The 13,550-nt window shown below is 49.1% G+C and overlaps 1 protein-coding gene across 4 annotated transcripts in view; it reads right to left on the reverse strand.

Moving 5' to 3' along the window:
* The window catches only part of BRD3 (bromodomain containing 3), a 39,046-nt gene extending 27,390 nt beyond the window's left edge, over window positions 1-11,656 (reverse strand). For 3 of the 4 annotated variants that reach the window (XM_035341878.1, XM_035341876.1, XM_035341879.1), the window contains exon 1: window positions 11,504-11,656. The gene's annotated coding sequence lies outside the window, so the exon portion shown is untranslated. The remainder of the gene's footprint in view (window positions 1-11,503) is intronic. The other variant, XM_035341877.1, reaches the window with a different exon arrangement.
* Window positions 11,657-13,550: the final 1,894 nt, after the last annotated feature.

The raw sequence follows: 13,550 nt of genomic DNA on the forward strand, positions 1-13,550 counted from the left end.
CCAGCCCGTGCTCGTGCTGCCCAGACTTTCTTACAGCCGTGGGAGAGGTTTAGTGTGCTCTTATGACTTCGGAGGTGCAGAAATTAGAAACTAGGATTATCAGAAGGGCTGCCCATCAATCAGATTCCTGAAAACACAAACTGCTGCCAAGGCAGGAAAACACACGACTATTTGGTTATAAAACATGCAAAGGGCAGTGAGCAGAACTGCTTTCCCAGCCCTTCCTGAGTTGCCTAACTGAAGAGTAAGATTCTTTTTATCTCGATGCCACTGCGATTACACACAGATTGCTCAGTACATAAGCCACTCCAGCAGGAAGATGTTGAGTAGCAAAGAGAACTGAATGTACAGAGCATTCAATTCTAACAGTGGGCAGGCAAAGTTTAGTAGAGGCAGCACGTGAATTTGGTGTATTGGAGAACCCAGAAATCCAGTTGGGTAAATCAACCACCCAAATGAGGGGAACGTTGCTTTTCTCTCAAGTGCCTGTTAGCAATCAGTTTCCAGAAATCTCTTTTTATCCAAACTGAGTAACTTGCATTACCTTTACAATAAGGTATCTCCAGAAAGAAAATGAGGCTAGGGAGGCTTATCAGGTTGCCTCCAAGCCCTATTATTGCTGCACAGTGCAAAGATCCTGAAACAGCCAGCTGCCTGATCCACCCATCTTTATAGCCCCGAGAATGATTTCCATTTATCTTGGAGACAACTGCATTACCGTTCATTATAGTACGCGTACAGCCCCCAAAACCTGCCCATCAACACAACCTTAACCTCAGATAAGATGAAGTGAGGGTAGTTGTATCCATTCCATGCCTATAGCTGCAGGAAGTAAGGGACACAACGCCTCTCCTCCAGGCTCCTCGGAGAGAAACGGGCAGGTGCATGCCCTCCTCATCCTTCCTTCTCCTTCACAGCCCTGTGTAGGAATCAAACTTCAGGCAGCTTTCACTCCCTGCTAACTCCACGTCAGCATGGATGTTCCCTTTAAACGCAAAGGGGTCTGCAATTTAAGACCAGGACTTGAGGGCAGATAATTTGCTTTATCAGCCAACGCAGCCTTGGCAGACGCAGGCACGCTGCACACAAGGTGCCACCCCCTCAGAGCTGGGGATGAAGCGTTTGCACCTGGCCTCGCTGCAGGAAACGGCGATTTGGCTTGCCAGTGCCCCGACGGCACGCTGCAGCTTTGCGCTCCGAAAGTCCATTCAGCTGTCCTTCTTGTCTCCCACATCGTTAATTCCACGCAGAGATTTGCCTTCTGTGCATATTATTTTGAGCACAGCCTCGGCAATGTCCTGAGACTCCCAGACACAACTGTGCACTTTACCTCTGCACGAGGGGCGGAGATCACAGCAGACTAACTCGGTTTCTTCGCTTCTGACTCCGTCAGCTGAATGCTCCTTGGATTCTACGGATGGATTTCCCACCCTTGGTCTCTCCTTGGCTAAGGGCTAACGTAAGGGCGGGTGTTTCCTCAGCGAGGAGCCTCACTGGTAGATAAGAGTTAGCCAGAGGTATAACTGTTAATTTCAAGGCCTTGCAGTTCCGACACACACTCACAGCATTTCCCATACCTCAGGCTGCTTTAAGATGCCTTACATCATGCCTTAAGCTCCGGGGTACCCAAAAGTTACTTTATCCTGACTATAAAAGCACTGGGGACTTTTACGAGCACCATTCTTGCCACCACAAATAAAAAGTTCCTTCTGATTACTATGGGCCAAGGCATTTCTCTTCTCCGAGCTGCTAATACCACCAAAAGCACCTCCCGAGTCTGAGCAAGAATTGAGATGCACGTCACATACTTTCTGCAACACAAATCATATGGGGCTCAATTGCTTTCCAAAGGCTGCAGTTTCGAGTGCAGGGAGTGATGTTTCACAGTATAACAAGTTTATTTTCATAGCTTTGAATTTGCTTTCGAGAACAGTTTAGATAACCAACCTCAGTAATGGATTAGGCATGGTTGATCTTATTTTGTAGCAGGGCCAAGGACAAAATGACCTCTGGGCATTTCTTCCAGCCCTACCATCTTGTGGTTCTCTGAAAACAGAGACAAATTTTAACTCGGCCATATGTTGGTTGTGTGCAAGCCCTTCAGTTACGTGCACTTTTGTTAACAAGGCTACAGGAGGGAAGAAGAGTGTCAGACTGGTTAGGGAGTTTACTCTGTGTTGGATTCCTGACCAGGGGAGTTCAGCCAGCTTGAGACCTCACTCTGGACTGAGGACTGGGCTAAGACTTCTGCAATAAAGTGAACTGCACTTACAAAAAATCTTCTTGGAAGCACTTCAGCAAATTAGCTAGGCGACCTATAATGAAAACATTGATGAACGCTTAGCTGTAGCAGCAGGAATAATCCATGAACAAGTTTCAGAGCGGACAGAGCAGTTAGTGGCTTGCACATCGACACTCTGGGAAGACTGAGTCAAATCTATGGGACAGGAACGGGTAGGTGCTTAACAGGAGAACTCTACAGGTTGTGCCTCTCACAAGATGGGCCATTTACCCATTTGTGGCAATGGAAAAAAAAAAAAAAAAAAAGGCTGTTTCAACTTTCATTTTCATTATAGAGATTTGGCACAGAAAGGAAAGTGTTTGGGAGACTCGCATGCCCGGGCAGCGTCGGCTCGTGCCATTTCTTCCTAGCAGGGAAAAGCAGAGATGCAATGAAGTTACCTGGCATGACCCAGAACACTGAACCCACACCACCTCGCAATCATGGGCAGAGCCAGAGAGACACCAGGCAGCTGGCAGTCAAGGTTCTCGGAGAAAGGAGATAAGGTGAGCACGTGCCCTCTTGTGCATAACGCATTGCGACACACCTGCTGTCACCGTACCTTCACATCGAGTGCTTCTGTGGCAACGTGCAGAACTGGTGGGGGTCACCGCAGCGCCCCAGAGCCCTGCGCGTGCAGCAGAAGCGCTGCAGCCTTGGGCACCAGGCGGAAAGGAAGTGCTGGGAAGGTGCTGGCACACAGCCACATACCATACAAGCTCCCAACATGTCAGGAGAGGGAAGGGGGGGGACCCGGGGGAGGCAGGAACGTGGCTGAAGGCGCATTGGAAGGATGGCGTAAACCACAACACCGCCAGCATCGCAGCATCTCCGTGATTCAGTAACCACTTCAAGCCCCATCCTGCAAAGCGCTGAGCAACTTTCCCCTCTCGCTGAGCTGCACGGTTTCTGCGGCTCTGCGCCTCTCCACAGATGGGTTTTGCAAACTTATCGCCTACAAGACACAACTAATTGCTCCATCAAGATAAACCTCTTCCTAAGGAAGGTTTAGGCACAAACAAACTCAGGCTCTGCACACTTTTTGGCCCCTCAACCTGGGTCAACCCCTCCCCTAGCTGTATATTAGGGTGAGAGGCAGTTAAACAGAAGTTAGGTGCTACCTGGGGTTGGAAGGTCTGCTCAGGAAGGGGCAGGCCTGCGGGTGCTCCTATTCTTGCGGTTACAATAGCTCCGACAGACGATGTAGCCAGCTCTACCCAGCCCTGAACACGCAGCCCCTCACTGCAGGACCGCAGCAGACCGTGACCCCAGCTGGAGGAGTGTGACTGTACAAGCATAAGGTGTGTGAGATCGTGGAGATCTCGGCCTCTGTCATCGCATTTCCTAAAACACAACAAAGAAACTGGAGCCCTGCCAAGGAAAGTCATCTCCGCATTTACATAAACGCTGGCCAGGGAAGAGAAAGTTTGATGATCCTGGATTCAAAAACCTTGCTGATGGGCAAAGCAAAATACTCTACAGACCGGCCAATTCTGCAAATCCAGAACCAGCACAAAAGCTGCCTGCTGGATGCCACCCCTGGTATTCCACCGCTGGATGTTCCAGGCACGTGCAATCACTTTAAACTCCACAGATGGGCAGAATTTACTGTTCCACCCCTATTCACCCTTGCTCCTGCATTCAGGTCCGTACTTTAAGATCAATCAGAATTACAAATCCACTTGGGTTTGAACTGCAGTCACCCATTATTGGCATCCTTTGGGCCAGCATTCCCAATTGCTTTGCCAGTGGGAGACCGGAGCTGCGTGACGCCTGACCTGCTTTCACCACGAGCTTTCTTGTAGTAGATCGCAGTGCCATGGGATCTGTGGGCCCCTGCCCACTATCACAGTGCACAAGGAGCAAAGGAAAAAAATCCCACTTGCTGAAAGCTGCTACGAAGAAAATATGTCTGGAAGTCCAGGAGCAACTGGTCTGTCCCAAACACACCACCAAGGCGACACGCAAGCAGGCCTAATATGTTCATCGTTTCAGACCTGGATGGAGATGAATGGGTGCTGAGAAGTTTTCACCTGGTATCCACTGGCTTCAGAAGTCAACCTAAGGTTCCTTTCTGCTTCCTTTCCTTCAGGAAGCAAAATTTGTGGAAAGAAACAGATATAACTATTACTGAGCAGGCAAACTGGGAGAGGAGAGAGGCAGTCAACCCTGAAGAAGAGAAAAAACCTACATCCTGCAGGAGAAAGTAAGATGTGGAGAAAGTCAGGAAAAGAAAGGAGAAAAACAGAGAAGAGACAGGAAGTTAAAGCGCTTCCCATTTCAAACAGCTTGAAAACGCGACTGACCACAGGCTGCTGTTAGGTGCTGCATCACACGCATCCGCTCCCACTTCTGTGAGCTACAGGCTGGTGAAGCAGTTCCAGTCGCAGCAGTTCAGCACCAGTCCCGTGCCCTGTCAGCACCACATCCCACCTCCTTCAAGGCTCTGTCTGTTGATTTCCCCCTGCTCATCTATCACTTTACAGCCAGACTTCCCCAAAGCATGACTTAGCCAACACACGACACTATGGCAGATTCAACCTGTGACTCCAGAAAGCAGCTTTCCCAATTTCAAGTTAGTGAACCATCCTGCAGTTACATTATTTTAAAAAAAAATAGTAATACTCTGGCACTGCCCCAAGTTTCAGACGATACGTGCATAATAGAAGCATTTATGTATGCCCATTAAAGCTAAACGTGGCAACACCCGCAACGGCTTCAGAACTCTTAATGGGATTATGGCATGTCTACACCCTCGCAGGGTTCTCTTTTTCTTTTTTTTGCTTTTTAAAGGATATGATCTGCAGCTAAGCATTTGTGTTCTGAAAAAGACAGTCAGCCCTTCCCCTGTTTAATCAGCATATGGTGCTCTGTGTACTTGTAAAAGTAAAAAAAACTCGTATCCATTCAGTTTGATTCAGTATACGGTGAATAAATTATACATAATCTTTCCACAACAGGTTTTGTCATGATTGTTTCTCTTTCTGATCTTTGATTTCCAAAGAGACAGATTATTGGACACAAAGCATTTTGAAGAAAAGGAGAAAAACAAACAAAAAAAAAACGAGAATGAATACTTCCCTGCTGGGCAGAACATCTCAGAGCTTGTGCTATACCTGCAAAGAATTACAAAACACAAAAGAGCTACAAAACAGGATGCTGACATCTCCGCTCAGTGCTCGACTCCCCATGCTGTGGGCTTATCGGTTCCCCATTTGTAAAGCGGGGATACAAATATGTCCCCTACCACCCACAATTAAAGCCATTCATCTTTTCCCATGCATTTATACAGCTCGTTGAACATTAAGTCCCTCACAGTGCTATGGAGATACCAATTTTTAAGGAAAAAACAAAACTAAACAGACACTACACTTAGAAACCTGTATTTCTGAGGTGCTCAGATACCGTAACGTGTCTAGAAATACTTTAGTGCATATGTAGGTACATATATATACGTATAAACACTAATTGTCATTTGAAAAAAGCACAAAACAAACTGACCTCGGCTTTATATCCCGTTCCTGCGACACCTGTTAGGGAAGGGTTTTCAGATACAGCCAAATTCCACCTTCATCTCAAACTGAGAGCCTACAAGGAACAGGAAGAACAACTCCTCTTAATGCAACTAAATATAAGAAGTGTTCGGAGCAAAGTCCAAAATACAGAGCGCTGGTAAGCAGCTCAATTCCCGTGTGTTACCTGTTGGAAGGATTGCTTTCTGCTGCGTACCTAATAACCTACACCACGGCTCCCTTACACCCCTAGCGCTGCACGACCGTATCTCAGCATCACTAATGCCGTTTACAAGTGCTGCAGATGTTATCCTTAGGGGCAGCTCCACGCAAACATTGACAGAGAAGACAGACTTTTAACAAGCAGGCACCGATCCACACGCTGACTTCTTAGACACATTTCACAGCACACAGCAGAACCTTCTAAGGAACTCAGAGAAAGTATCTGCTGTCACCAACAGACCTCATGCACGCTTCTTGTGCTCCAACACCTTCTCCTACTCAATTTTTAAACTTATTTTTCACACTTTAAAATGAGTAAAGACACTATTTTGAAGAATAAGACATTTGTTTTAGGACAAAAGGCATTAGAAGTGGAGTAAGCATCAGCCGCTACTGGCTTAAATCACGCTGGGTTTACAGCACGAGCACACAAAGCTTACCTAAATCAATACACAACATTCAAGTCAGTTTAAGGGGATGGACAATGAAGTGAAATGGATTGAATTACCAGGACATAAAATTACTACTCGTTAGCTGAGCCGCAGTAACGTTACACTTGGTAACGGGGCAGAGCCAGCACGCACAGCCCCCAGGTTAATTATTGCAGCTCGGCTGCCAGCGGAGCAGCAGCTTGCTGGGCTGCAGCAGCCCTCCCATTTACAAACACCACTTATCACCTAAAAACGCTGAAGTTAAGTTGGTGTAACCCATTCATCTGTTTCTAGACCGGGACAAGCCCCTTGCCTTTACAAACATGCTGTCCCAGAGCAATAACTCACCGCGTTACCTTAGAGCAAACAAGTGCACAAGGCTGTACGTGGGCCGCTATTTCAGATGAAAGGTGCCTCGCTGATTTTGCTAAGGTTGGGTAGATCCATAAATTTTCCCAGCTATGCGAGGAAGCTGCAGGTAGCTAAGGTGCGAACAAACAGTGCTAAGCAGCTGTCACTCCCCAGGAGGGCATCAGGCAGTTTCAACTGCCTCAGTTTTTTGTGTGTCTGATTTAAACTCCCAGGCAGCAAAGAAAGGAAAAAGTTTGGATTTTGAAGCCTGCATCCTGCCTGTGCAGGGAGCTGATGCTGCTAACTGGAGGAAGGAGGGGAAGGAGCGCCCCACTGCCCAACACACCCGTGGGAGGAAGGTTCTCTCCCCCTGCACACCCAGAGAAATGCTGATGGGGGATGTGGACAGATCCCAACAGCAGGATCTGGGCTCCCCCAAACCCAGCTCCTGCTGTGAGCACCCACAGCTTCGCTCCCTGCAAAGGGAAGATACAACCCCTAAGCCTCTCTGAAAGCTCCTGCAAGGAAAGTAAAACTTGTGGGCTGAGATAAAGACAGCTTAATAGGAAAAAAAGGAGAAGAAAACAAAAAGAATATGAAAAAAGTGATGCACAACTGAACTAAAACACCAGCATGCGATGGATATTGTACTGCTCCTAAATCCAAAACATGGCACCATGCCAGCAGCTACAAAGAAAATTAGCTCTATCCCAGCTGAAACCAGGACACCAATGAAGTTCATGGCAAAGGAAGCACAACCACCACAGTGTGGACACAAACACCGTGCTGCTCATTCCAAGCAAACGAGGTCGTTCCCACAGCTGACCTGGGCCAAGCAGGACTGAGTCTAAACCTCAAAGTCTGAAGCCAAACGGATTTAGGGTTGGAACCGTTTAAGCCAGGTCACGTTCTTCCAGATCAGTCCCCATTTCACAGAAATTTCACCTTGGTTCGTCTTTGCTCCACCTGTTGCCTTGCTGGTGGAGAGGAAAATGTCAAGCTCTGGTCCAGCAAAGGAATGAGAAACTCAAACAAACCTTCTGCTCTGCCCAGGTTATCCGTGTGGCTGAAATACACCCAGACACGATGGTGTCTTCTTATCAGACTCAAGCTGGAAAAAGGCTGAGGCCCGGCAAGGTGTGAAAGGAATCCAAAAGAGGCAAGTGTTTCTTCAGCCAGGGTCTTATCAGCAAGACTGGGGGAAGGAACAGGGACTAGGAGAAAAAGCAGCCTTACCAGCACATTACAGGGAATTTCCACACTGCTCTCCCGAAGAATTTAAATCCTTTTAACATTGCCTTTTGCAGCAAGTGGGTTAAAGAGTACTTCCTCCCTTTTACTGCGATGTTAGTGCGGCTTTGTCGATCGTTAGTGCTTGCTGGACATGAACATCTTTCTTTGGGGCACACTAACAGCGCAGTAAGATACCGTGGAATGAAAAGCTCGGGACGCACACGTCCTTCCAAAATGTCCCGACAGCTCACTGAGCAGCACAGCAAACAAAGGCTCCTTCCTAATTCCCAAAACTCGACTGCTTGCAGTGGTGTTCTGGCCTATTACTGGAGAATAATGTGGCAATTTAAAAATAAATAAATAAAAAAGGGCAACAACAAAACAAAACATAAGGTTCACGGCAATGATTGGGAAACCCGCTGCAGATTAATGAGTTCTGCAAATTAGCAAAGAAGGAGCAACCGGGATGAAAGAGAAACAGTCAGCAGTGCTGAAATGCAAAACGCCCTTTGTTCATCCATTTAGGTGAGCGCAGTTCTGCCTGCGCTGAAAGCACCTGATAGCTTACCAAAGTAGACAGAGTAATATATTTTGTAAAAGTAATTAAGCCTTTGAAACACGAGACCTCTACATCACTCAGCTGCTGCTGAGGAGAGGGATTTGACTCCTGAGTTGTTTGTGCTGTCAGTGGGGCTGATCAGGCTCCCAGGTTACTCCGGGGAGAAGGAGCAGGACTCCAGGAGCACAGCCAGGCTCGGCTGGAAGCGCACAGCCCCACACCCCTCGTGCGCTGTGGGAACACGCAAGTGCCCTCCAAAAGCAAAGAAAATAATAAAAACTAAACAGCACCTTTCACAACTCGCACCGATGAAGTGCTGGTAAAAACTCGTGGAAGCCCCAGGAAGCACCGCAACACGCTGTGTTTGCAAACACCAGCCAAACCAGCCTGGAGGGGCAGACAGAAGAGCAGCACCGCTGCCCAGCACACGCTCTGAGCGGGCCCATCAGACTTTTAACACATGCTTTTCTTTTGACTATTTTTTTAAATGACAAGAACTAAAGTTTTTGAAAGCACCTCAGTGCTAAAATAACAACGGTTTGATTTCCAGAAGTAACCGAGCCTGGTCTGTATTTAAAATTAACGCAGCTCAGGCTGCAAAGTCAGTTTGGAGAACAAACCTCAGGCATTTCACATGCATTCTTTTTTAATTTAAACTCTGCAGGCATAGGTCACTAAAACTAAAAAAGCCTTTCACTGGGACAGCTACTGCCTCAGCTCCCAGCACCATGCAGGCGGCGCGTACAGAAGACAATATTGCAATCAAGCGAACGCTGAATGTTGAATAAGACTATTGCCCTCTGCCCAATCCTTTCATTAAACATTGTCTCAAAGCACTAAGTACATGCGTAAGTGAGTATTTTTAACCAGCGTGGAGTAAAGAGAAAGAAAACACGATGTTAGCATTTATTCTTTCCAAAAAGGAAGGCTCTGAGGTCAGACGTTGCTCCGTTTCAGCGGGAGCCTCCGAGAGGATTATTAAAAACTCCCTAAACTTCTGAGTTAACAAAATAAGACACGCAGCAGTCTGCTAGAGCTGCGCTCTGCAGATTAGGAGGCAGGACTCCGCATTTACGGCACGCTCAAGTTGTTGGGCAGCGTAAGCGACGGAGATCGAGGTTTTTTGCTTGCAACGCAGCCAGACTGTGTTGGGGATTTCTTGTTTGTTTTGATGCGTGTTTATTCCACACTTCTCACTCCTATATCGCAGCACATACGGTAGACACCGAGTCCTCTCCAACACCTTGACTTATCGCCGAGCAAATTAAGGACACGAGCTCCAGCTTTAACCTCAAATTTCCAGCTTAATTTCGAGACACTCCCTTAGCAGGCTGACAGAGACTGAATACATTAAAAATACTAACAAGCTTATCAAAACCACCTCTCCACTTCTCTATTCCCAGCAAGGAACAGCAGGTGTGCTTGGCTAATTGCACTACCCCCCAGCCTACTATTTACTAACGCCGGGCAACTTGCATGTAAAATTTATAAGTGTTGGAGCCGTACTGAAGCCACCACCTTTGCTTATCCAAAATAAAAAGTTTATTTTGGTAACTTTCGATTCCCGTAGCCATCGGCAGAGGGGCGCACACAAGGCACAGAGGTGTCACGCATTTAACACCAGCCTTCCAGGAGGCAGGCTGAGCGTTGTCAGAAGTCATCTCGGTAGGAAACCCATTCCCCCCGCCACCCTGCGAGGCTCAGCCTCCCGCTTACAGAGCACGGATCTGCGCCCTGCACACTGCAGCTTTGTTTGAAAGTGAAACCAAGCAGGCTACAAATAACGCTCTATCCCCGGCGCCCGGGGAGGTGCGAAAGCTAAGAAGTCGTATAAACGGAGGGAAAGCGAGGCTGTTCTGAAGTCCCGCGGTTTATTACCGGTGGCGTTACTCCTAGCGTGACACCCAGCAGTCAGGCTGCAGTCAATCTTTTTGCGCCTTTAAAGCGCGGAAAGTTTGGACAACAAACCCGCGCTTCCTTTTTATTTGCCGAAGTCCCGGGGACGCCAGCTACCTGCGCAAGGCCAGCAGCTGCACACACACACAAACACACACAAACACACCCGTACCCACACCAGCACCCTCCCAGCAGCTGCCCGGCCCCGCTCCGCACCCCTTGCGCGCCCGCGGAGCTGCCCCCGACTGCTCGCTCCTGCTCTATTCCCTTATCTATTCCCCCGCCTTTCCCCCCCCCCCCCCTTCACTCTTTTTTCTTTCTTTTTCCCCTTTCTTCCTATTTTTTCCCTAAGAGCGCCCGCAGCCCTCCTTCCCCTCGCCCCTAATTTTTTTTTTTCCCCTTCAAAAGATGGCGGGCAGAGAGAGAAAGCGAGCGAGGGAGAGCGAGCGAGAGAGGGGGGAAGAAGGAGGGGAAGGAGGAAGAAAAGAAAAAAAAAAAAAAAAAGGAAAGGAAGAAAAGAAAGCAAATCCCTCCTAAATCCCTCCTGCGTGGGGGCGCGGGGCAGGGGTCGGGGCGCGCAACCCCCGCGGCCGCCCGGGCGCCGGGCGAGGAGGAGCAGAAGAGGCAGAAGGAGAAGCAGCAGCAGCAGAAGAAGCAGAAGCAGAAGAAAAGGGTGGGCAGGAGCGGCGGGGCCGGGAGGAAATCAATGGGCAGGCTGTGCCCAGCCCGCCGCGCTTTGTTGCATTGTGGCGGCGCACAAAGGCTGCGGGGCCGCGGGGAGCGGCGCGGGGCTCCCGCAAGAAGAAGGAGCAGGAGAAGAGGGGAGGGTAAAATATATATATATATATAATAAATGAATAAAATTTTAAAAAGATCAGCGTTGGCCTTTCCCAAGTGGGTTTTGCCTTCCCCCGCTTCTTCCCCGGCCCCCCCTTCCCTCCCTCCAGAACCCGTGGCCCGGTGCTAGCACCGCACGCCCCAGCACCCGACAAAGAAAGGGAAAGATTAAATAGATTACTTTGCCCCGGCAGCTCCAGCAGCTTTGCCTTACGGTCCCTCCAGTTGCTCTTCTTTTTATCCTCGGCAAGGCAGTAGAATAGATGCGCTCCAACGCCCGAGAGCTCATGCGCCGGGGCGCAAGGCCATGTGGGGCCGGTAGTCCCGGCCGGGCCGGGCTGCGGGCGGCCGCCACCCCCCGGACTACAAGTCCCAGGAGCCGGCAGGGCCCCCCCCGTGTCCCCGGTCCCCCCCCCCTCCCGGGCTCCCCCCGGAGCGGCGGCGGCGGCAGCGGCCGGGGAGCGGCGCGGCCCCGGCGGGGGAAGGAACGGGGCCGGCGGGGGGTGGCTGAGGGGGGACACTGGGGGGGGTCCCCGCCATCCTGCCGGGGGCTTCGGGGTCCCCGAGGGGGTGCAGAGCTCGGGGATGGGGAGCTGGGGACCCCACGGGTAGCCGCTTGCTCCTTGGGACGGGGCTAAGCTGGCAGCCGGAGCTGGCCCGTGCTTGTTGGGCTTTTATTTGTATTTTTTATTTTTTTCCTCCTCGGGCCCGTGCTTCTTTTTGCTTGGGCCCGTGCTTTTCTGAAACCGCGGTTTGCATTGGGTAATGCGCGCTCCTGTTCGTTACGCAACGGCTAATGCAAGCCTAATAAAAATAGAAGGCGGCCAGCACAAGCTGTCGTGGTAAATCGCCCCAAAAATCCGTCCGGAGAGCCCCAAACCCCGTGTGGTTTGCTTAGTGCGTTCCACCACACGATCAACTACTGAAAACAAGCACAAATATCTCCTGTTTACCATCAGTAGTAAGGATTTTACACCCAGCCGCCACAAGAGCAAACAGGAACGCTGTTAAACGCTTCCAAGCCATAAAGACCTACAGCCCGCATCCCGAAGCAAATCTACGAATGCAAACAGAAGAAAAGAGTTAAAAGATACTCTTATACAGCAAAGTAGGATTCAGTCCCTGCAGCACCAAAAGAAAGCTGTTGGAAAATAAATGAATCCAGAGGAAATAGGAGCGCCAACGTGAAATAAGAACGAGTTACGGGATTTCTCCACGGCCACATATGCCAGCAGAGGCTGCCACGCTGCCTGTTACACAGACAGCCGTGCGGTGATGCCAATTAATAAGTCACTTGATTGTAACCATAAGGTGGAGGCACTTTCACTGCAAGACCTTATTTCCAGCAGATTAGCTTTTGAAAAATGTGACCAACGGAACTGAAGTTTCTCAGACAGCCTGATATAATCCAAAGGCTGATTTTTGCACAGGCAAGAGGACAGATGCTTAGGAAAATTCCACTTAGCCAGACCTGTGGTTACTTCAGTGCAAAAGCAGAGCTGTGCATATACCTTAACCAAATCCATAGAAAAGTGCATTTTTTCACTCAATTTCAGATCTGGTACAAATTCATGAACTAGAAAAGTGTCGCAACCATACCTCTCTTGGACATGACTGCTCTCTAAGAGAGTTTTTGAAGTTGCATCCACACAAAAAGCAAAACCCCACGCGGGGCTTGTATGTGACTCGGGGTCCCCCCTACCACAGACCTACAAGCTGACCTTTTTTGACTTGCCCATCAGGTCCCTGAAAGCCACTTCAGCGCTCTTTGCGTCCATAGCACTTTACACACCTTACACTCCTTTATCTCACCCAGGGGGCCATCAGATAATCCCATCCCAAATTTGTCATCTTCATTATGCATTAACCTGAGCAGGCAAAACAGCTCACGGGGGAAGCCGTCCCCTGAGATTTTGCAGCTATCAGCTTTCAAGCTGGAACATACAAGTCACTCACACACCTACCTGGAGGTCTGCAAACATGTGCTTGAAGAACTCACTCACATCCCCTAACAGAAGAGGAAAACAAACATATTCTAGGGACCCTTAGTAAGGCAGTAAATTCAGGTATCTGGTCAGCCAAACAGGTGCGTGCTGACTCATTTTGAATAAGCCCCAGCACAGTAAGGTATAGTGAAATCAAATCAGAATGGTTCAAGCACAGGGAACCTAGTCCCAAATAAGAGCACAGAGACTGAGGAAGAGATGGTTGCAATCACTAAATTAGCT

This window comes from Oxyura jamaicensis, chromosome 17 (genome assembly GCF_011077185.1).
Source record: "Oxyura jamaicensis isolate SHBP4307 breed ruddy duck chromosome 17, BPBGC_Ojam_1.0, whole genome shotgun sequence".
Lineage (NCBI taxonomy): Eukaryota > Metazoa > Chordata > Aves > Anseriformes > Anatidae > Oxyura > Oxyura jamaicensis.